Below are 21482 nucleotides of genomic sequence, written 5' to 3' on the forward strand. Positions count from 1 at the left end.
ACCATCACCTAGGCACCCCCTCCTACACTACTAACATCACCCAGACACCCCTCTACTATACAACCATCACTCAGACACCCCCCTACTGCATTACCATCACCCCTACTACACTGGCAGCACCCAGGCACTCCCTCCTACACTACCAGCACCCAGGCACCCCCCTACCTTCCGGCTGCAGTGTGCTGCTCATTCTCGCTCCATGGTGCTCACTTCCGCCACTGACCAGAGCAGAGGAAGCAGGTCCCGGGCCCCGGCCGCCTTGTGTGTGGAGAAAGGAGATGATAAATGAGGTGGGAACACGCGTGCCCAGTCAGTTTGAAAAGGGGGTGGAGCCAAATTGTGGGAGGGGTGGGGCCTAGTTGCGAGCCGCGGCACAGTTAAAAGATGTTAAAAAATGGTTTATTATGGGGATGTGGCCAGGGGCAGTGAGTGGGGGCCCCCTATGTGAGGGGCCCCCGGGATGACCGCCCCTGTCACCCTGCCTTTAATCTGGCCCTGCCACCCACACATGCAGCAGTCCCCCTCCCTCAGCTTCCCCTGAGTCTCCTCACCCTCAGTGCTCCCCCTTATTCAGATCTTCTGATCCCCCCTTCACACACACACACACACACACACACACACACACACACACACACACACACACACACACACACACACACACACACACACACAGTTCTCCCCCTTACAAAGATGTCCCCTCCTCACACAGACCAACCCCCACACACTCTCATACACACACAGCTCTTCCACTTCACAAACCTCCCCTCCCTTCACACACACAGATATTCTCCTTTACTCAGATCTCATCCCCCCTCCTTACTGTTGCAGGGCACCGGAGATCTGCCATTCCATGGGGGGGAGGGAGGGAATCACCTGCTGATGAGCTGAGCCTGAAGCACATAAAGAGATCAGTGCGTTCATACTGGGGGTGTGGTGAAGGCGAAGCCACAAGCGTTGCTCCGCCCACACCATGTCCCCTGTCTGGAGGCACTGATCTCTTTATGTGTTTCAGGTACCGCGGTAATGAACTGTGGATGTACGCGAAGACAGACAGGATGTACGGCATCAAGGATGCAATGCTTAGTACATCTCTCCCAGGCAGCCAGCCCCAATTGTCTCCACTCCATCCCCTGTGAAGTCCGCCCTGTCTCCACTCCATCCCTTCATCCCCCGATTGTCTCCACTCCGTCCCATCTGAAGTTAAACTAACCTTGTCTGAGTCTCCCTGGCAGCCAGCCCTGGTTGTCTCCACTCCATCCCCTGCGAAGTCTCTCCCTGTCTCTACTCTGTCCCCTGTAAAATCCCTCCCTGTCTCCACTCCGTCCCTCCGTCACCTGATTGTATCCACTCCATCCCCTGGGAAGTTAAACTAACCAGGCTGGCAGGCAGCAGCTGAGGTCGGCCCTTTGACTTACCTGCCAGCCACGTACCCGATTTTCCTCCATGGTGCTGGTGCAGTTCCCTTCCTGCTAGGTGGGGACTTATAGCCTGTTCTAGAGGCGGGCCGCGGGCAACTCTACTAGCTGTGACAGGCAGCCGGTGGGCTGCCTGTCATGCGAAAAAACTGACAGCCAGGTGATGCGATTCGGGGGGTGGGGCCACAGATGACAAGTGGCCAAACACACCAACCGGCCCACCAGGAATCTTCTCGCTTAAAGTAATGGCCAATCCGTCCCTGGTCAGGGATCCTCCAATAACACTTTCATGCAGGTAGAAAAAGGGGGCAAACTCTAATGAAAAATAAGGTCAAAACATTCTAAATGTAATCCAAGTTACATTTAAAACCTATCTATCTTTGATAGCACTATCCATACCATTGATTGGAACACTTGCAATGGGAAAACAATGTATATTGAGGGTTAGAATTACCCTATCACTTATATGTGCACAAAATTCAGATATGCATCTAATTTTTTTTTTTAAAGCAACATATGAGATTCACATGTAAAATATTAAGAGGCCTATTCATCATTGATAAATGGCCCGGTAACCATGCGGAAACACTAGTTTCCACATATTTTACTTACCGGGCCATTCATCATCAGGGGTCCGATAGGATCCCCTGATATTTAGCAAACTTCAAAAACTGAAAGTTTTCAGAGTTTGCTGTCGAGAACAAGCACCATCTTCAGACGGCGCTTGCTCTCGTAGCCCCGCTCCTTCCTATGGGAAGAAGTTCCGCCGCTACCACCCTCTCACGGACTACCCAGTGGCCGTGTGCATGCGTGACCTCGGGTCATGCATGTGTAGTTGGGCCGACGGGGAGGAGGTAAGTAACGCAGCTACTTCTGTAGCTGAAATACTAACCAAGGGGACAGCTTTTCGTAGCAGCTGTCCCCTCACCGGAGCAATGATGAATTGCTCTTGTGTAATCTATCCCCCGCTGTGAGTTGGATACTTAAATATCCTTCGCAGCGAGATCAATACTAAATCATTGGTGGCCATACTGTCTTCGGTGATAAATAGGCCCCTAAGGATTGGAATTACCACTATGTTATAGGAAATTAAAGGTGGGATAAAATGTATGTGTTGTGCAGAAATCCACAATGGTGGAATAATTGATTAAGGGGTCCATTCATCATCCTACAAATAAAATTTTTAACCCCCATTTTACATATTTAGGTAAATTTTACGTTCTAGCCCCATTCATCTACCTAGTAACACAGGAGATATCACTGATCTCTCCTGGTTACAGTCCTGTGGCGATAATTTTCACAGGCCCCATAATTTAGTATTGGGATGTAGAAATTATATTATTCGTCAGGTTCTGAAAATGTTTTTTTTTTTCAGAACTAGAGATAAATTTACTAAGATTCAAGTTTGGTCGAGATGACAATCTCGGGCGAGTTTAGGCATGTTTTTCATTCTTTCAAACTTACAAAAGACAAACTCGGGTGAGTTTGGGAGAGAGTTTTTTAATCTCACTCGTAAAACTTGGGTGAGATCGCAGACTCGAATCATCTCACCATCGGGCAAACTCGGAAGTACTTTCATGATTTCATGAAAAGGATGCTTCTTGCAAATATACTAAGATTCGAGATTACAGTCTCGGGTGAGATTAGAGCAAACTCGCAGAGAAATTGAAGTTTCAAACACTCCACCTCCTGAGCTGCGAGTTTGCCAGAAACATACACAGATCAGTGTGATTTGTGTATGTTTCTGCATGTGTACTTAATGTAAAGTGTTTTTATTAAAATTAAATTAAGTAGGGTCCCCCTACAAAAGACATAACCAGCCCCAGACTGGTCAGCCAGTCCTGGTTCCAAAAATGATGAGGAACAAAACGAGTAGAGTTCCCCCATAGTTTAGGAACCAGCACCTGGCTGCAGGGCCAGTGCTGGTTTTAAATATAGGGGGGAAAAAATTACGTAGCAGTCCCCCTATATTTAAAACCAGCACCGGACCCAAACCGACTGGGGTGTAATGTTACAGCCAGGAGACCCTATTGCTGGGTCTCCATGGCCAAAGCATTTGCACCCCATGCCAGTCAGGCCAAGCTGGTGATCTGAGGGGAGGTGGGGACCCCCCAAAAAGGGGTCCCCCCTCTCCCAAAACCCCAGGCTTGGTCTGAAGCCCGGGGCTCCTCCCCGCACCCCTGGGCTGTGGTAACGGGGGTAATAAGGTGTAAAATAGTTGAAAACTATTGTATTTTACAGTAGAAACACAGGTGCCAGTATGCCTGCCCTTTGGCACTTGTGGAACTACAAGTGCCAGCAGACGGCCGGCACATGTACCCCCACTGTAAAATAAATAGTTAAAAAACCACAGTACACACACACCGTACACAGTAAAACTTTATTACATACACCTATGCCACTCACACATACTTACCTGTGCCAGCTGTTCTGTCCCCTTGTCCCATGTAGATTCCACAGATGTACCTGATCCCATAGTCACCTCCATCCTGGCACCGCTCTCCGTAGCATCCCCGTAATTGGCAAAATAAGAAAACGAGTTACGGAGTCCATGCGAACAGGTGCAAGTATATGTTGTGACATAATACTTGCACCTGACGATATGACAGATGACCGTGACCATCTGTTAGTTCCCACGGGCCGTTGCCAATCAGCGGCCGCTTTACATGTAGCGGCCACTCATTGGCTGGTTACAAGTGGGTCCCAGCCAAGGAGCGGCCACTCATTGGCTGGTTATGCTTTTAGGGGGGACCTTGTGTAATTTTTTTAAAAGATTTAACTCTTCTTTAACAGGTTGACCACACAAGCAGCCTTCACATATCTCACTGATATGCGCATTCTGCTAGTTCGGGAGAGATTTGCAGAGAGAAAACACTGCAATCTCGGGTGCGTAATCTCATCTAAACTTGCTACTCTTGATCTGCTTCACCATCGGAAAACTCACTTTCAGCTAAACTCACTTCTTACTAGTTCTTAGTAAATTTGCGATTTGAAAAACGGGAAAATCACCTGAGTTTCGGCAATGCTAATCGAGTTTAAAAAACACACTCGATCAGACTCGAATCTTAGTACATTTACCCCCTAGTGTGTAACTGTATGTCAGGTACACCATGTACGCCATCCTGAGATAATAAATAAATACATTTACTTAATTTGTTAATGCCTCAATGTAAGCAGTTGCAATCTTGGTGTAGAGCAGACTAACAGCAAACTATTCAAAACATACTGTATCTTTTTAGAGTTATTCATTCACAGTTAGAATTCATAAATCAGTGATTCATATTCACCATAAGGGAAAGTTCCTTTGTATGAGTGAAACTGTTGATTTTTATCAAGAAAATATGTCTGTTACTGGGTGCCAAAAACAGGGCTTCCCTCATATCATGTGCCCTTAGTACAGTACAGACGCACACAATGGCAGTTACCTTCTCCTGTGACTATTTTAAGGGACCTCATAAACACACCTACACTGTATATTTGCCCTTTTCTTGTGGTTTGCATGTGACATAAAGATAAACCATACATTAAGTTTTGTCAGATTTTTTTAAAAATGTTTACTAGATGTTTATCACACTTGCAATGAGTGATTTTCCATTTTTATTGTCTATTCTATTTCTTTGCAGGAAAAAAGGTGCACACACTAAGGGCCTGATTCAGAGCCGCTCACGAGCGCTATGCGCTCGCAAGCGGTTCGATGGTGGCCCAGTGCGCATACGCACGACGGAGCCGGCTCAGTTGTGCTCATGTGCGAGACCCGGATAGCGACGGGCAAACCGTCGCTCCTGGTCTCGTACTAAATGGGGCGTGCTGTCGATGTTGAGTGACAGCACACCCCCTTTGATGGGTGGGCCGGGGGAGTGGCTGCCCAAAGGGAGGCGTTCCCATGTGAACGCCTCCGTTTAGGGGCGGCCCCACTGACATCACGAGTGATGTCAGTGGGAGAGATTTCGGCTCTGTTTGAGCCGAAATCTCTCTTGGGCTTGCGGCAATGAGATCCTATCACAAGGGTCTCGTCGCAAGCCCAATGGTCGCGATGGTCTTGACCATCGCAACCATCTTCCTGGCTGCTCGCTATAGCTGTGGGTGGTCACCCACAGCTATGCGAGCGGCCAGGGGGCCGCTCTAAAAAACAAGAAGGCCGGCCCTGATTCAGAGCAAGCGCTCTGTCAGAGCGTCCGGCTCTGAATCAGGGCCTAAGCACTAAGAATACTGATAAGCAAAACAAATTAGAATAGGCACTAGTATAGGTAAAACCTGGTGAGGGGTGCTGCCAGTCTGCCCTATCAACAGTGATGGCTACATAGCAGACATTAGCGGAGGGTGCAAGGATGCAGAGGGGCGGGAGATCCCTCTGCAATTGGCGGCTGCTGGAAGATTATCTTCCTGGCAGCCGACCAGTGGGCATTTCTGATTGTATGCATTGTTTGCGACCATATCAGAAAATGCACAGCCTTGCGTGGTCACAAACGATGCGACCCGCCAGCCAAGTGGTTAAAATTAGGGTGTGCATTCCAGCCCCATTTTCTTTTTTATTCTATGTCTTACAAGGAGCAAATAGAATCTTAGAATATAGAAAGAGTCTATAGCTGTTATTGTAAAGAGGACATTTTTTATTCACTGTGATATAGATTATCAACGTTACAGTTACTTATTATTCTATTAAGACATCTTACAGGAACAACTTCTAGAACAACAAAGCAAAAGAGGCTTGCACTTACAGTACCTCTGTTGCCCTTAAAATCCTCTCTTAAAGATTCAAGTTCACCATGTGAACTGAAAGCGAAAGTACATGAACCGGAGGGACATCACTCCTCCATTTCTCGGTATCAGCATGCAAAAACGGAAACATGGCATCATAATGGATATAAATACAGGCAACTGGGCCTAAGAAACCTCGTTTGGAGGCTCTAAAAGGTACCAAAGAGTATGTGGGATACCTGTATGCTATAGTGCCCAGAACCCACTTCGGGGTCGTGTCATGCATTCCAGCATGGAATCATCTGTGTCTTCTGTCCACATCCGGTTGAGAATTCCAGCATGGAACGCATAACTATATTGGGACAATGTATAGTGCACTGGATAATTTGTCCCATAAGTGTGTCTTACAGAAAGGAACACACTATTGAATATAGGAGCCGGAAGCATGCAAGTATAATAAACTGACTAATGTTATATAAAGTATACTTTATGAAGAGAACAGGACCTCTTTTGGGAAAGGGAGGTTATATGCAGACTCCTATAGTGCCTGGATAATTTTTGAATAATGCCAGTATTACGTATGCCAATCTCTTCATGGTTGAGTATGAGGAGAAATAAAAAATTTTTCCAAATATGGTCCCAGCAATCTACATTATTTAGATATATTGATGATGTATATATATTCTGGAATAAAACTAGGGAGGCTTTCCAGGAGATGATTACTGATTTAAACAAACTAGCTTCCCCTATCTCTTTACGTGGAATATACATGAACAATCCATTACATTTCTGGAAGTGTTATTATACCGTACACACACTGGATTGGGTACAACACAAAACATACAGATAGAAATTCCCTCCTTTGTGCAACTGGTCAGGATCAGTACCCACCGGCACTAAAAAATAGACTACTGACTTCGCTTTTTTTGTGTGTATTAAGAACTAATACAGAGATGGTTCATACTAATCAACAACTTGCAGCCATTTCTGTAAATTTTCAGAAAAGAGTGTACTCACCAGCTGTAATTAATCAATGCCTAACTATGGTGAAACAGAATTCTATGATCAAGAACAAACTAGATTAAAGTTGAAAGAATTGTCACCACATTTAATACCAACCACATTTAATACCAACTCTTCCCATTTTAGCAGTTCGATATGCAGTCATTGGGATATTGTGAAAACGGATCCCAGTTTGGGTTTGGAATTTGTGTGATCTCCTAATGAGACCTAGGCTCAATTTTCAATCTGCACTATTGGATGGCTCTTCGGTCAAATCTAGTACTCGTTATTTTGCACAATACAAGCTTGCTCTTGCAAATTCACAATATATAATCAATGACTATGTCCCCAAACCCTTAAGGGGTGGAGATAGGGGCAGAATATTGTTACAGAAGGAGGCACGGTGGATTGAAAAATTAGGGACAGTCAGTCCTCATGGACTAAATGAATACAATCAATTTAAGAGTTTTTTATAATATCTCCAAAAAACTTTTTTCGAGCTATCGAATTTTATTAATTTAGGTGGTGGGAGAGGTTTTTAGGTCTTTTATGTGCTATTTGATATTATGAATAATAGGGATGGCTTTGTCTTTCTTTTTATATATATATATATATATATATATTGTGACAGGGTCAGCATAATTCCACATGAAGTAGATGTGGAATATCCAGATCTCCCAGGTTTGGCAGAGCAAAGGTTTTAGGATTGTGTTATGTCCAGTTCAGGCGTTTAAATAGATATATAAATAGAACAAGCGCTCTGAGCCGTGTTAGATAGTAATAATGAGAAGAGAAAGGGGCAGCCTGATGTCATGAATGGTCCTAAACTCACGTAGGATAAATGATTTAGTAAAAATGCACACGTATGATTCCAAACAGTTGGATATGTGTGCAAATGTCACCGGCACACCCTGCCTCTTGCTTATGAGATTACTTGCATCAACTAATGGTGCAAATATTGCGTGGTGGAGTGCAGTTTTAATTATGACGAGTATCAAATGATGGTCGAAAGACAGTGGTATACAAACAATGTCTTTTTTTTTTTCATAATAGTTACAAACAATGTCTTTTTATTTGTTTGGTAAAAGGAGAATCACTGTATGACACTGATAAATATCCAGTGTTAGCCGGATTAATCAGGCTGTCTATATGTCAGAGCTTCAATAGTGCTGTACATGTGTGTTGAATGGACAGTGGGGAAAGGGAAGGGGAGGGAGGGAAAAAAACAGGAAGATGAAAAAATATAATAATCATGAAAAATGGATTGAAAAATTGTAGAAAACTTACAATCAATTATGGATGCAAAGTCAATTGAAAGTTTAGGACAGGTGGTCAGTGAATGAGCTGATAATGGATAATGTCTCAATCTCTGTCTATAGGTGTTACACGAGGTGTGTGGGTAGTGTTCTGGTGGGGCGGCGTCCTGACTCCCCCAGGTGCACAGTACTCACCCTCAAGCGTCCTTTAGTCCACCTCCTGGTGGACTCCGATGGATGTGTGGATGGTCGTATTCCTGTGGTCCTGAAGCTCTTGGCGCAAAGCGCCGCCGTGCGCTGCTGGGGAAAGGGGGCTCCACACTGCTGTGACACGAGACTTCTGGGTCCAGCGATCTCGCGAGATCTCGCAGTCTCCGGGCTGTGTATGACCGAGCAGTGGCTCAACTCAGAGGGGAGGCTGAGGAGACTTGAATACACGGAGCTGGTTAGTGTAATTGTTCAAACTGGTGATCCAACGCGTTTCTGCCTTCTAGAAGGCTTTATCAAGGATAATAAACATGGTATGTGCTGGTGTTTTAAAGGTGCTGATGACCAATCACACTGAAGGAAATGCAAAGAAGGGTGTGAGTTCAGGTGTTGCCTCAATCAGTGCCGGGAAAGGCAGCCGATTACAGACGCCTGTGGGAAGCTGTTTTAAAAACTGCAGAGACACTGGGGAAACTGAGCCTGATGGTGAGATAGTCGCCCAGCTTATAGGTCCGGGGGTGACTAGTGTTAGGGTTCCTGGACCTGCGAGTCCACTGAAGAAATATTGCTGTTTGGAAGACTTTATGTACTTTATGGACTTTATGCCCGTGGTGAGCAATAAAGCTACTGACGTATTTTACCCGGTCTATGTCATTCTTGTCACAATATATATATATATATACAAGTTATAGTAGTCATAGGTGCGGCACTCCAGACAATCAGTACAACTCTTTGCAGCGTCTAATAGACACGGTACTAGTACTGATTGCCTGGAGTGTCGCACCTATGACTACTATATATATATATATATATATATATATATTAGGGGTGAGCGGGTTCGGATTTCTGAAATCCGAACCCCCCCGAGCCCCCCCGATCCGAGTCCGATCCGAGTCAGGCTCGACTTTTCCCGCCTGACTCGGATCTGAAATCGAGGCAAAACGTCATCTTCCCGCCTTCCGAGTCTCGCGGGTTTTGGATCCTATATAAGGTACACACGTCGGCGCCATTTTCTCACTCGGCTGTGGACAGTGAAGAGGGAGGGTGGGAGTTAGGGCTGTGTAGTGTAGTGTAGTGTAGTGCTGCTGTTGTCCACTACTTCAAAGTCCATAGGGGCTGGCTGTGTTGTGCTGTGCTGCTGTTGTTAATAGGGGCTGTGTCCACTACTTCAAAGTCCATAGGGGCTGGCTGGACTGTGTTGTGCAGTCAGTTCTCCATAGGGGCTGTGTCCACTCCAAAGTCCTGTGCAGTGTCCCAGTCCTAAAGGAGTGCTGTAGTGTTGTCCAGGGGGTGCTCTGTCCATCAGGGGTGCTCCCCCCAAGTGCTAAAAAAATAATATATTTTCTGTGTTTGTGAATTGTGTGCGCAGTAGCCGCACGTGCATCAACAAAGTAGTGCCAAGCGTGCGCCTGTGTCATAAGTAAAGGGCCGGCTGGCTTGACCGTTAAGGGTGCTGTAACCCCCGAAAGTACACTCCAGTCCAAACCAAAAAAAAATTATTTTCTGTGTTTGTGAATTGTGTGCGCAGTAGCCGCACGTGCATCAACAAAGTAGTGCCAAGCGTGCGCCTGTGTCATAAGTAAAGGGCCGGCTGGCTTGACCGTTAAGGGTGCTGTAACCCCCGAAAGTACACTCCAGTCCAAACCAAAAAAAAAATTATTTTCTGTGTTTGTGAATTGTGTGCGCAGTAGCCGCACGTGCATCAACAAAGTAGTGCCAAGCGTGCGCCTGTGTCATAAGTAAAGGGCCGGCTGGCTTGACCGTTAAGGGTGCTGTAACCCCCGAAAGTACACTCCAGTCCAAACCAAAAAAAATATTATTTTCTGTGTTTGTGAATTGTGTGCGCAGTAGTCGCACGTGCATCAACAAAGTAGTGCCAAGCGTGCGCCTGTGTCATAAGTAAAGGGCCGGCTGGCTTGACCGTTAAAGGGTGCTGTAACCCCCAAAGTACACTCCAGTCCAAACCAAAAAAAAAATTATTTTCTGTGTTTGTGAATTGTGTGCGCAGTAGCCGCACGTGCATCAACAAAGTAGTGCCAAGCGTGCGCCTGTGTCATAAGTAAAGGGCCGGCTGGCTTGACCGTTAAGGGTGCTGTAACCCCCGAAAGTACACTCCAGTCCAAACCAAAAAAAAAATTATTTTCTGTGTTTGTGAATTGTGTGCGCAGTAGCCGCACGTGCATCAACAAAGTAGTGCCAAGCGTGCGCCTGTGTCATAAGTAAAGGGCCGGCTGGCTTGACCGTTAAAGGGTGCTGTAACCCCCGAAAGTACACTCCAGTCCTAACCAAAAAAAAATTATTTTCTGTGTTTGTGAATTGTGTGCGCAGTAGCCGCACGTGCATCAACAAAGTAGTGCCAAGAGTGCGCCTGTGTCATAAGTAAAGGGCCGGCTGGCTTGACCGTTAAGGGTGCTGTAACCCCCGAAAGTACACTCCAGTCCAAACCAAAAAAAAAATTATTTTCTGTGTTTGTGAATTGTGTGCGCAGTAGCCGCACGTGCATCAACAAAGTAGTGCCAAGCGTGCGCCTGTGTCATAAGTAAAGGGCCGGCTGGCTTGACCGTTAAGGGTGCTGTAACCCCCGAAAGTACACTCCAGTCCAAACCAAAAAAAAAATTATTTTCTGTGTTTGTGAATTGTGTGCGCAGTAGCCGCACGTGCATCAACAAAGTAGTGCCAAGCGTGCGCCTGTGTCATAAGTAAAGGGCCGGCTGGCTTGACCGTTAAGGGTGCTGTAACCCCCGAAAGTACACTCCAGTCCAAACCAAAAAAAAAATTATTTTCTGTGTTTGTGAATTGTGTGCGCAGTAGCCGCACGTGCATCAACAAAGTAGTGCCAAGCGTGCGCCTGTGTCATAAGTAAAGGGCCGGCTGGCTTGACCGTTAAGGGTGCTGTAACCCCCGAAAGTACACTCCAGTCCAAACCAAAAAAAAAATTATTTTCTGTGTTTGTGAATTGTGTGCGCAGTAGCCGCACGTGCATCAACAAAGTAGTGCCAAGCGTGCGCCTGTGTCATAAGTAAAGGGCCGGCTGGCTTGACCGTTAAAGGGTGCTGTAACCCCCAAAGTACACTCCAGTCCAAACCAAAAAAAAATTATTTTCTGTGTTTGTGAATTGTGTGCGCAGTAGCCGCACGTGCATCAACAAAGTAGTGCCAAGCGTGCGCCTGTGTCATAAGTAAAGGGCCGGCTGGCTTGACCGTTAAAGGGTGCTGTAACCCCTGAAAGTACACTCCAGTCCAAACCAAAAAAAAATTATTTTCTGTGTTTGTGAATTGTGTGCGCAGTAGCCGCACGTGCATCAACAAAGTAGTGCCAAGCGTGCGCCTGTGTCATAAGTAAAGGGCCGGCTGGCTTGACCGTTAAAGGGTGCTGTAACCCCCGAAAGTACACTCCAGTCCAAAGCCAAACCAAAAAAAATTATTTTCTGTGATTGTGAATTGTGTGCGCAGTAGCCGCACGTGCATCAACAAAGTAGTGCCAAGAGTGTGCCTGTGTCATAAGTAAAGGGCCGGCTGGCTTGACCGTTAAAGGGTGCTGTAACCCACAAAGTACACTCCAGTCCGAACCAAAAAAAAATTTATTTTCTGTGTTTAGCCGCACGTATATATCAAATCGATATAACATAAATGGAGGACCAAACTTTCTCCGATAAAAATAAAATAGAGAAAGATCAAGAACCACTTCCTCCTAGTGCTGAAGCTGCTGCCACTAGTCATGACATAGACGATAACATGCCATCAACGTCGTCTGCCAAGGCCGATGCCCAATGTCATAGTAGAGGGCACATACAATCCCAAATGGCAAAGTTCAGGAAAATGACCTTGAAAAAGACATTTAAATCAGCTGAAGAGAAACGTAAACTTGCCAATATGCCATTTACGACACGGAGTGGCAAGGAACGGCTAAGGTCGATCCCTAGTATGTTCATGACTAGTGGTTCAGCTTCACATGACGATGGAAGCCCTCCTCCCACTAAAAAAATCAAAAGAGTTAAGCTGGCAAAAGCACAGCGAAGAACTGTGCTTTCTAAGAAGATATCACAAATCCCCAAAGAGAGTCCAAGTGTGGTGGTGGTTGCGATGCCTGACCTTCCCAGCACTGGACGGGAAGAGGTGGCTCTTTCCACCATTTGCACGCCCCCTGCAAGTGCTGAAAGGAGCACCCACAGTCCACTTGCTGATATGCAAATTGAAGATGTCACTGTTGAAGTACAACAGGATGAGGATACTGGTGTAGCTGGCGCTGAGGAGGAAGTTGGCGAGGAGGATTCTGATGGTGATGTGGTTTGTTTAAATCAGGCTCCGGGGGAGACAGTTGTTGTCCGTGGGATGAAAAAGCCCATCACGGTCATGCCTGGGCAGAAGACCAAACATTCCACCTCTTTGGTCTGGCAATATTTCTATCCAAATCCGGACAACAACTGTCTTGCCATATGTACCATATGTAAAGGTGAAATAAGTAGGGGTAGGGACGTCAACCACCTAGGAACATCCTCCCTTATACGGCACCTGCAGCGCGTTCATAAAAAGTTACTGTCAAGTTCAGAAACTTTGGCTCAGACCGTAAGCAGTCCAGGGACACCTAAATCCCGTTGTCCTGTTGTATCCAAGCGCCTGCAAACCACACCGTCAACTCCCTCCTTGTCAATTTCCTCCTTAGTCAGGATCGGAAGTAGTCCTGCAGGCCATATCACTGGCATGACTGACTCTCCTATCCGGGATTCCTCCGGAGGATCCTGCATTGCTACGCCTACTGCTGCCGCTGCTGCTGTTGCTGCTGCTGCTGGGAGTCGTTCATCATCCCAGAGAGGAAGTAGGAACACCACTACTTTTACTAAACAATTGACCCTCCAACAGTCCTTAGCGAGGAGGATGAAGTACGACAGCAGTCATCCTGAAGCAAAACGTATAACTGAGGCCTTGACTGCTATGTTGGTGTTAGACGTGCGTCCGGTATCCGCCATTAGTGCAGTGGGATTTAGACAATTGATGGAGGTAGTGTGTCCCCGGTTCCAAATCCCGTCTAGATTCCACTTCACTAGGCAGGCGATACCGAGACTGTACAGAAACGTCAGAAAAAGTGTCCTCAGTGTCCTGAAAAATGCCGTTGTACACAATGTCCACTTAACCACGGACATGTGGACAAGTGGAACAGGGCAGACTAAGGACTATATGACTGTGACAGCCCACTGGGTAGATGTATCACCTTACGCAGCAACAGCAGCAGCGTCACCAGTAGCAGCATCTCAGAAACGCCAGCTCGTTACAAGGCAGGCTACGCTGTGTATCACCGGTTTCAGTAAGAGGCACACCGCCGACAACCTCTTAGAGAAACTGAGGGAAATCATCGCCCAGTGGCTTACCCCACTTAGACTCTCCTGGGGATTTGTGATATCTGACAACGCCACCAATATTGTGCGGGCATTACATCTGGGCAAATTCCAGCACGTCCCATGTTTTGCTCACACAATAAACTTGGTGGTGCAGAATTTTCTGAAAAGCGACAGGGGCGTGCAGGAGACGCTTTGGGTGGCCCGAAAACTTTCTGGCCACTTTTGCCATTCAGCGACTGCGTGCCGAAGACTGGAGCGCCAGCAAACACTCTTGAACCTGCCCCGCCATCACCTGAAGCAAGAGGTTGTGACGCGGTGGAACTCAACCCTCTATATGCTTCAGAGGATGGAGGAGCAGCAAAAGGCCATACAAGCCTATGCATCCACCTATGACATAGGCAAAGGAGGGGGTATGCACCTGACTCAAGCGCAGTGGAGAATGATTTCCGTGTTGTGCAAGGTTCTTCAGCCCTTCGAACTTGCCACACGTGAAGTCAGTTCAGACACTGCCAGCTTGAGTCAGGTCATTCCCCTCATCAGGCTTTTGCAGAAGCAGCTGGAGAAAGTGAAGGAGGAGCTAAGACGGAGCGATTCCGCTCGGCATGTGGGACTTGTGGATGAAGCCCTTCATTCGCTTTGCCAGGATTCCAGGGTGGTCAATCTGTTGAAATCAGACCACTACATTTTGGCCACCGTGCTCGATCCTAGGTTTAAAGCCTATGTGGTGTCTCTCTTTCCGGCCGACACAAGCCTGCAGAGGTGCAAAGACCTGCTGGTGAACACACTGTCAGCTGAAGCGGAACGTGACACGTCAACGGCTCCTTCTTCATTTTCTCCCGCAACTGGGGCTGCCAGGAAAAAACTTAGGTATCCTAAGCAACCCGCTGGCGGTGATGCAGGGCAGGCAGGACCAAGTTTGGACATCTGGTCCGGACTGAAGGACCTGGCAACAATTTCTGACATGTCTACTGTCACTGCATATGATACTGTCACCATTGACAGAATGGTGGAGGATTACATCGGTGACAGCATCCAAGTAGGCATGTCAGACAGTCCATACCTGTACTGGCAGGAAAAAGAGGCAATTTGGAGGCCCCTGTACAAACTGGCTCTATTTTACCTGAGTTGCCCCCCCTCCAGTGTGTACTCCGAAAGAGTGTTTAGTGCAGCCGGGAACCTTGTCAGCGAAAGGCGTAGGAGGTTGCTTCCACAGAATGTGGAGAAGATGATGTTCATCAAAATGAATTATCAGCTCTTCCAGGGAGACCAGCCTCCAGAAGGTACAGAGGGACCTGTGGTGGTGGATTCAAGTGGGGACGAGTTAATACTTTGTGAGGATGAGGATGTACACACTGAAGAGGGTGAGGAATCGGTGGATGAGGAGGATGAGGATGACATCTTGCCTCCGTAGAGCCAGTTTGTGCAGGGACACATTAATTGCCAGCTTGTTTTGTGGGGGCCCAAACGAACCAATCATTTCAGCCACAGTTGTGTGGCAGACCCTGGCGCTGAAATGATTGATTTGTTAAAGTGTGCATGTCCTGTTTATACAACATAAGGGTGGGTGGGAGGGCCCAAGGACAATTCCATCTTGCACCTCTTTTTTTCTTTGCATTATGTACAGTTTGGGGCCTAGTTTTTCTAACTGCCATCCTGCCTGCCACTGCAGTGTCACTCCTAGATGGGTCACGTGTTTGTGCCGCCCACTCGTGTCGCTTAGCATAGTCATCCAGCTACCTCGGTGCAACCTTTTGGACATAAAAACACTATTGTGAGGTGTGAGGTGTTCAGAATAGACTGGAAATGAGTGGAAATTAAGGTTATTGAGGTTAATAATAGCATAGGAGCAGAAAAACCTACAAATTCTGTGATTTTAGCTGTTTTTATGCTTTTTTTCAAAAAAATACAGATCCAAAACACAAAACCCAGAACCCAAAACACGGAAGGGTGCTTTTGGCAAAACCAATCCAGATCCAAAACACGAAGAAAGATCCAGATCCAAAACCAAAACACAAAACACGAAAAGTGGCCGGTGCACACCCCTACTATATATATATATATATATATATATATTAGGGGTGAGCGGGTTCGGATTTCTGAAATCCGAACCCCCCCGAGCCCCCCCGATCCGAGTCCGATCCGAGTCAGGCTCGACTTTTCCCGCCTGACTCGGATCTGAAATCGAGGCAAAACGTCATCTTCCCGCCTTCCGAGTCTCGCGGGTTTTGGATCCTATATAAGGTACACACGTCGGCGCCATTTTCTCACTCGGCTGTGGACAGTGAAGAGGGAGGGTGGGAGTTAGGGCTGTGTAGTGTAGTGTAGTGTAGTGCTGCTGTTGTCCACTACTTCAAAGTCCATAGGGGCTGGCTGTGTTGTGCTGTGCTGCTGTTGTTAATAGGGGCTGTGTCCACTACTTCAAAGTCCATAGGGGCTGGCTGGACTGTGTTGTGCAGTCAGTTCTCCATAGGGGCTGTGTCCACTCCAAAGTCCTGTGCAGTGTCCCAGTCCTAAAGGAGTGCTGTAGTGTTGTCCAGGGGGTGCTCTGTCCATCAGGGGTGCTCCCCCCAAGTGCTAAAAAAATAATATATTTTCTGTGTTTGTGAATTGTGTGCGCAGTAGCCGCACGTGCATCAACAAAGTAGTGCCAAGCGTGCGCCTGTGTCATAAGTAAAGGGCCGGCTGGCTTGACCGTTAAGGGTGCTGTAACCCCCGAAAGTACACTCCAGTCCAAACCAAAAAAAAAATTATTTTCTGTGTTTGTGAATTGTGTGCGCAGTAGCCGCACGTGCATCAACAAAGTAGTGCCAAGCGTGCGCCTGTGTCATAAGTAAAGGGCCGGCTGGCTTGACCATTAAGGGTGCTGTAACCCCCGAAAGTACACTCCAGTCCAAACCAAAAAAAATATTATTTTCTGTGTTTGTGAATTGTGTGCGCAGTAGTCGCACGTGCATCAACAAAGTAGTGCCAAGCGTGCGCCTGTGTCATAAGTAAAGGGCCGGCTGGCTTGACCGTTAAAGGGTGCTGTAACCCCCAAAGTACACTCCAGTCCAAACCAAAAAAAAAATTATTTTCTGTGTTTGTGAATTGTGTGCGCAGTAGCCGCACGTGCATCAACAAAGTAGTGCCAAGCGTGCGCCTGTGTCATAAGTAAAGGGCCGGCTGGCTTGACCGTTAAGGGTGCTGTAACCCCCGAAAGTACACTCCAGTCCAAACCAAAAAAAAAATTATTTTCTGTGTTTGTGAATTGTGTGCGCAGTAGCCGCACGTGCATCAACAAAGTAGTGCCAAGCGTGCGCCTGTGTCATAAGTAAAGGGCCGGCTGGCTTGACCGTTAAAGGGTGCTGTAACCCCCGAAAGTACACTCCAGTCCTAACCAAAAAAAAATTATTTTCTGTGTTTGTGAATTGTGTGCGCAGTAGCCGCACGTGCATCAACAAAGTAGTGCCAAGAGTGCGCCTGTGTCATAAGTAAAGGGCCGGCTGGCTTGACCGTTAAGGGTGCTGTAACCCCCGAAAGTACACTCCAGTCCAAACCAAAAAAAAAATTATTTTCTGTGTTTGTGAATTGTGTGCGCAGTAGCCGCACGTGCATCAACAAAGTAGTGCCAAGCGTGCGCCTGTGTCATAAGTAAAGGGCCGGCTGGCTTGACCGTTAAGGGTGCTGTAACCCCCGAAAGTACACTCCAGTCCAAACCAAAAAAAAAATTATTTTCTGTGTTTGTGAATTGTGTGCGCAGTAGCCGCACGTGCATCAACAAAGTAGTGCCAAGCGTGCGCCTGTGTCATAAGTAAAGGGCCGGCTGGCTTGACCGTTAAGGGTGCTGTAACCCCCGAAAGTACACTCCAGTCCAAACCAAAAAAAAAATTATTTTCTGTGTTTGTGAATTGTGTGCGCAGTAGCCGCACGTGCATCAACAAAGTAGTGCCAAGCGTGCGCCTGTGTCATAAGTAAAGGGCCGGCTGGCTTGACCGTTAAGGGTGCTGTAACCCCCGAAAGTACACTCCAGTCCAAACCAAAAAAAAAATTATTTTCTGTGTTTGTGAATTGTGTGCGCAGTAGCCGCACGTGCATCAACAAAGTAGTGCCAAGCGTGCGCCTGTGTCATAAGTAAAGGGCCGGCTGGCTTGACCGTTAAAGGGTGCTGTAACCCCCAAAGTACACTCCAGTCCAAACCAAAAAAAAATTATTTTCTGTGTTTGTAAATTGTGTGCGCAGTAGCCGCACGTGCATCAACAAAGTAGTGCCAAGCGTGCGCCTGTGTCATAAGTAAAGGGCCGGCTGGCTTGACCGTTAAAGGGTGCTGTAACCCCTGAAAGTACACTCCAGTCCAAACCAAAAAAAAATTATTTTCTGTGTTTGTGAATTGTGTGCGCAGTAGCCGCACGTGCATCAACAAAGTAGTGCCAAGCGTGCGCCTGTGTCATAAGTAAAGGGCCGGCTGGCTTGACCGTTAAAGGGTGCTGTAACCCCCGAAAGTACACTCCAGTCCAAAGCCAAACCAAAAAAAAATTATTTTCTGTGTTTGTGAATTGTGTGCGCAGTAGCCGCACGTGCATCAACAAAGTAGTGCCAAGAGTGCGCCTGTGTCATAAGTAAAGGGCCGGCTGGCTTGACCGTTAAAGGGTGCTGTAACCCACAAAGTACACTCCAGTCCGAACCAAAAAAAAATTTATTTTCTGTGTTTAGCCGCACGTATATATCAAATCGATATAACATAAATGGAGGACCAAACTTTCTCCGATAAAAATAAAATAGAGAAAGATCAAGAACCACTTCCTCCTAGTGCTGAAGCTGCTGCCACTAGTCATGACATAGACGATAACATGCCATCAACGTCGTCTGCCAAGGCCGATGCCCAATGTCATAGTAGAGGGCACATACAATCCCAAATGGCAAAGTTCAGGAAAATGACCTTGAAAAAGACATTTAAATCAGCTGAAGAGAAACGTAAACTTGCCAATATGCCATTTACGACACGGAGTGGCAAGGAACGGCTAAGGTCGATCCCTAGTATGTTCATGACTAGTGGTTCAGCTTCACATGACGATGGAAGCCCTCCTCCCACTAAAAAAATCAAAAGAGTTAAGCTGGCAAAAGCACAGCGAAGAACTGTGCTTTCTAAGAAGATATCACAAATCCCCAAAGAGAGTCCAAGTGTGGTGGTGGTTGCGATGCCTGACCTTCCCAGCACTGGACGGGAAGAGGTGGCTCTTTCCACCATTTGCACGCCCCCTGCAAGTGCTGAAAGGAGCACCCACAGTCCACTTGCTGATATGCAAATTGAAGATGTCACTGTTGAAGTACAACAGGATGAGGATACTGGTGTAGCTGGCGCTGAGGAGGAAGTTGGCGAGGAGGATTCTGATGGTGATGTGGTTTGTTTAAATCAGGCTCCGGGGGAGACAGTTGTTGTCCGTGGGATGAAAAAGCCCATCACGGTCATGCCTGGGCAGAAGACCAAACATTCCACCTCTTTGGTCTGGCAATATTTCTATCCAAATCCGGACAACAACTGTCTTGCCATATGTACCATATGTAAAGGTGAAATAAGTAGGGGTAGGGACGTCAACCACCTAGGAACATCCTCCCTTATACGGCACCTGCAGCGCGTTCATAAAAAGTTACTGTCAAGTTCAGAAACTTTGGCTCAGACCGTAAGCAGTCCAGGGACACCTAAATCCCGTTGTCCTGTTGTATCCAAGCGCCTGCAAACCACACCGTCAACTCCCTCCTCGTCAATTTCCTCCTTAGTCAGGATCGGAAGTAGTCCTGCAGGCCATATCACTGGCATGACTGACTCTCCTATCCGGGATTCCTCCGGAGGATCCTGCATTGCTACGCCTACTGCTGCCGCTGCTGCTGTTGCTGCTGCTGCTGGGAGTCGTTCATCATCCCAGAGAGGAAGTAGGAACACCACTACTTTTACTAAACAATTGACCCTCCAACAGTCCTTAGCGAGGAGGATGAAGTACGACAGCAGTCATCCTGAAGCAAAACGTATAACTGAGGCCTTGACTGCTATGTTGGTGTTAGACGTGCGTCCGGTATCCGCCATTAGTGCAGTGGGATTTAGACAATTGATGGAGGTAGTGTGTCCCCGGTTCCAAATCCCGTCTAGATTCCACTTCACTAGGCAGGCGATACCGAGACTGTACAGAAACGTCAGAAAAAGTGTCCTCAGTGTCCTGAAAAATGCCGTTGTACACAATGTCCACTTAACCACGGACATGTGGACAAGTGGAACAGGGCAGACTAAGGACTATATGACTGTGACAGCCCACTGGGTAGATGTATCACCTTACGCAGCAACAGCAGCAGCGTCACCAGTAGCAGCATCTCAGAAACGCCAGCTCGTTACAAGGCAGGCTACGCTGTGTATCACCGGTTTCAGTAAGAGGCACACCGCCGACAACCTCTTAGAGAAACTGAGGGAAATCATCGCCCAGTGGCTTACCCCACTTAGACTCTCCTGGGGATTTGTGATATCTGACAACGCCACCAATATTGTGCGGGCATTACATCTGGGCAAATTCCAGCACGTCCCATGTTTTGCTCACACAATAAACTTGGTGGTGCAGAATTTTCTGAAAAGCGACAGGGGCGTGCAGGAGACGCTTTGGGTGGCCCGAAAACTTTCTGGCCACTTTCGCCATTCAGCGACTGCGTGCCGAAGACTGGAGCGCCAGCAAACACTCTTGAACCTGCCCCGCCATCACCTGAAGCAAGAGGTTGTGACGCGGTGGAACTCAACCCTCTATATGCTTCAGAGGATGGAGGAGCAGCAAAAGGCCATACAAGCCTATACATCCACCTATGACATAGGCAAAGGAGGGGGTATGCACCTGACTCAAGCGCAGTGGAGAATGATTTCCGTGTTGTGCAAGGTTCTTCAGCCCTTCGAACTTGCCACACGTGAAGTCAGTTCAGACACTGCCAGCTTGAGTCAGGTCATTCCCCTCATCAGGCTTTTGCAGAAGCAGCTGGAGAAAGTGAAGGAGGAGCTAAGACGGAGCGATTCCGCTCGGCATGTGGGACTTGTGGATGAAGCCCTTCATTCGCTTTGCCAGGATTCCAGGGTGGTCAATCTGTTGAAATCAGACCACTACATTTTGGCCACCGTGCTCGATCCTAGGTTTAAAGCCTATGTGGTGTCTCTCTTTCCGGCCGACACAAGCCTGCAGAGGTGCAAAGACCTGCTGGTGAACACACTGTCAGCTGAAGCGGAACGTGACACGTCAACGGCTCCTTCTTCATTTTCTCCCGCAACTGGGGCTGCCAGGAAAAAACTTAGGTATCCTAAGCAACCCGCTGGCGGTGATGCAGGGCAGGCAGGACCAAGTTTGGACATCTGGTCCGGACTGAAGGACCTGGCAACAATTTCTGACATGTCTACTGTCACTGCATATGATACTGTCACCATTGACAGAATGGTGGAGGATTACATCGGTGACAGCATCCAAGTAGGCATGTCAGACAGTCCATACCTGTACTGGCAGGAAAAAGAGGCAATTTGGAGGCCCCTGTACAAACTGGCTCTATTTTACCTGAGTTGCCCCCCCTCCAGTG

The sequence above is a fragment of the Taudactylus pleione genome, unplaced genomic scaffold (genome assembly GCF_031769625.1).
Source record: "Taudactylus pleione unplaced genomic scaffold, aTauple2 ptg000006l, whole genome shotgun sequence".
Lineage (NCBI taxonomy): Eukaryota > Metazoa > Chordata > Amphibia > Anura > Myobatrachidae > Taudactylus > Taudactylus pleione.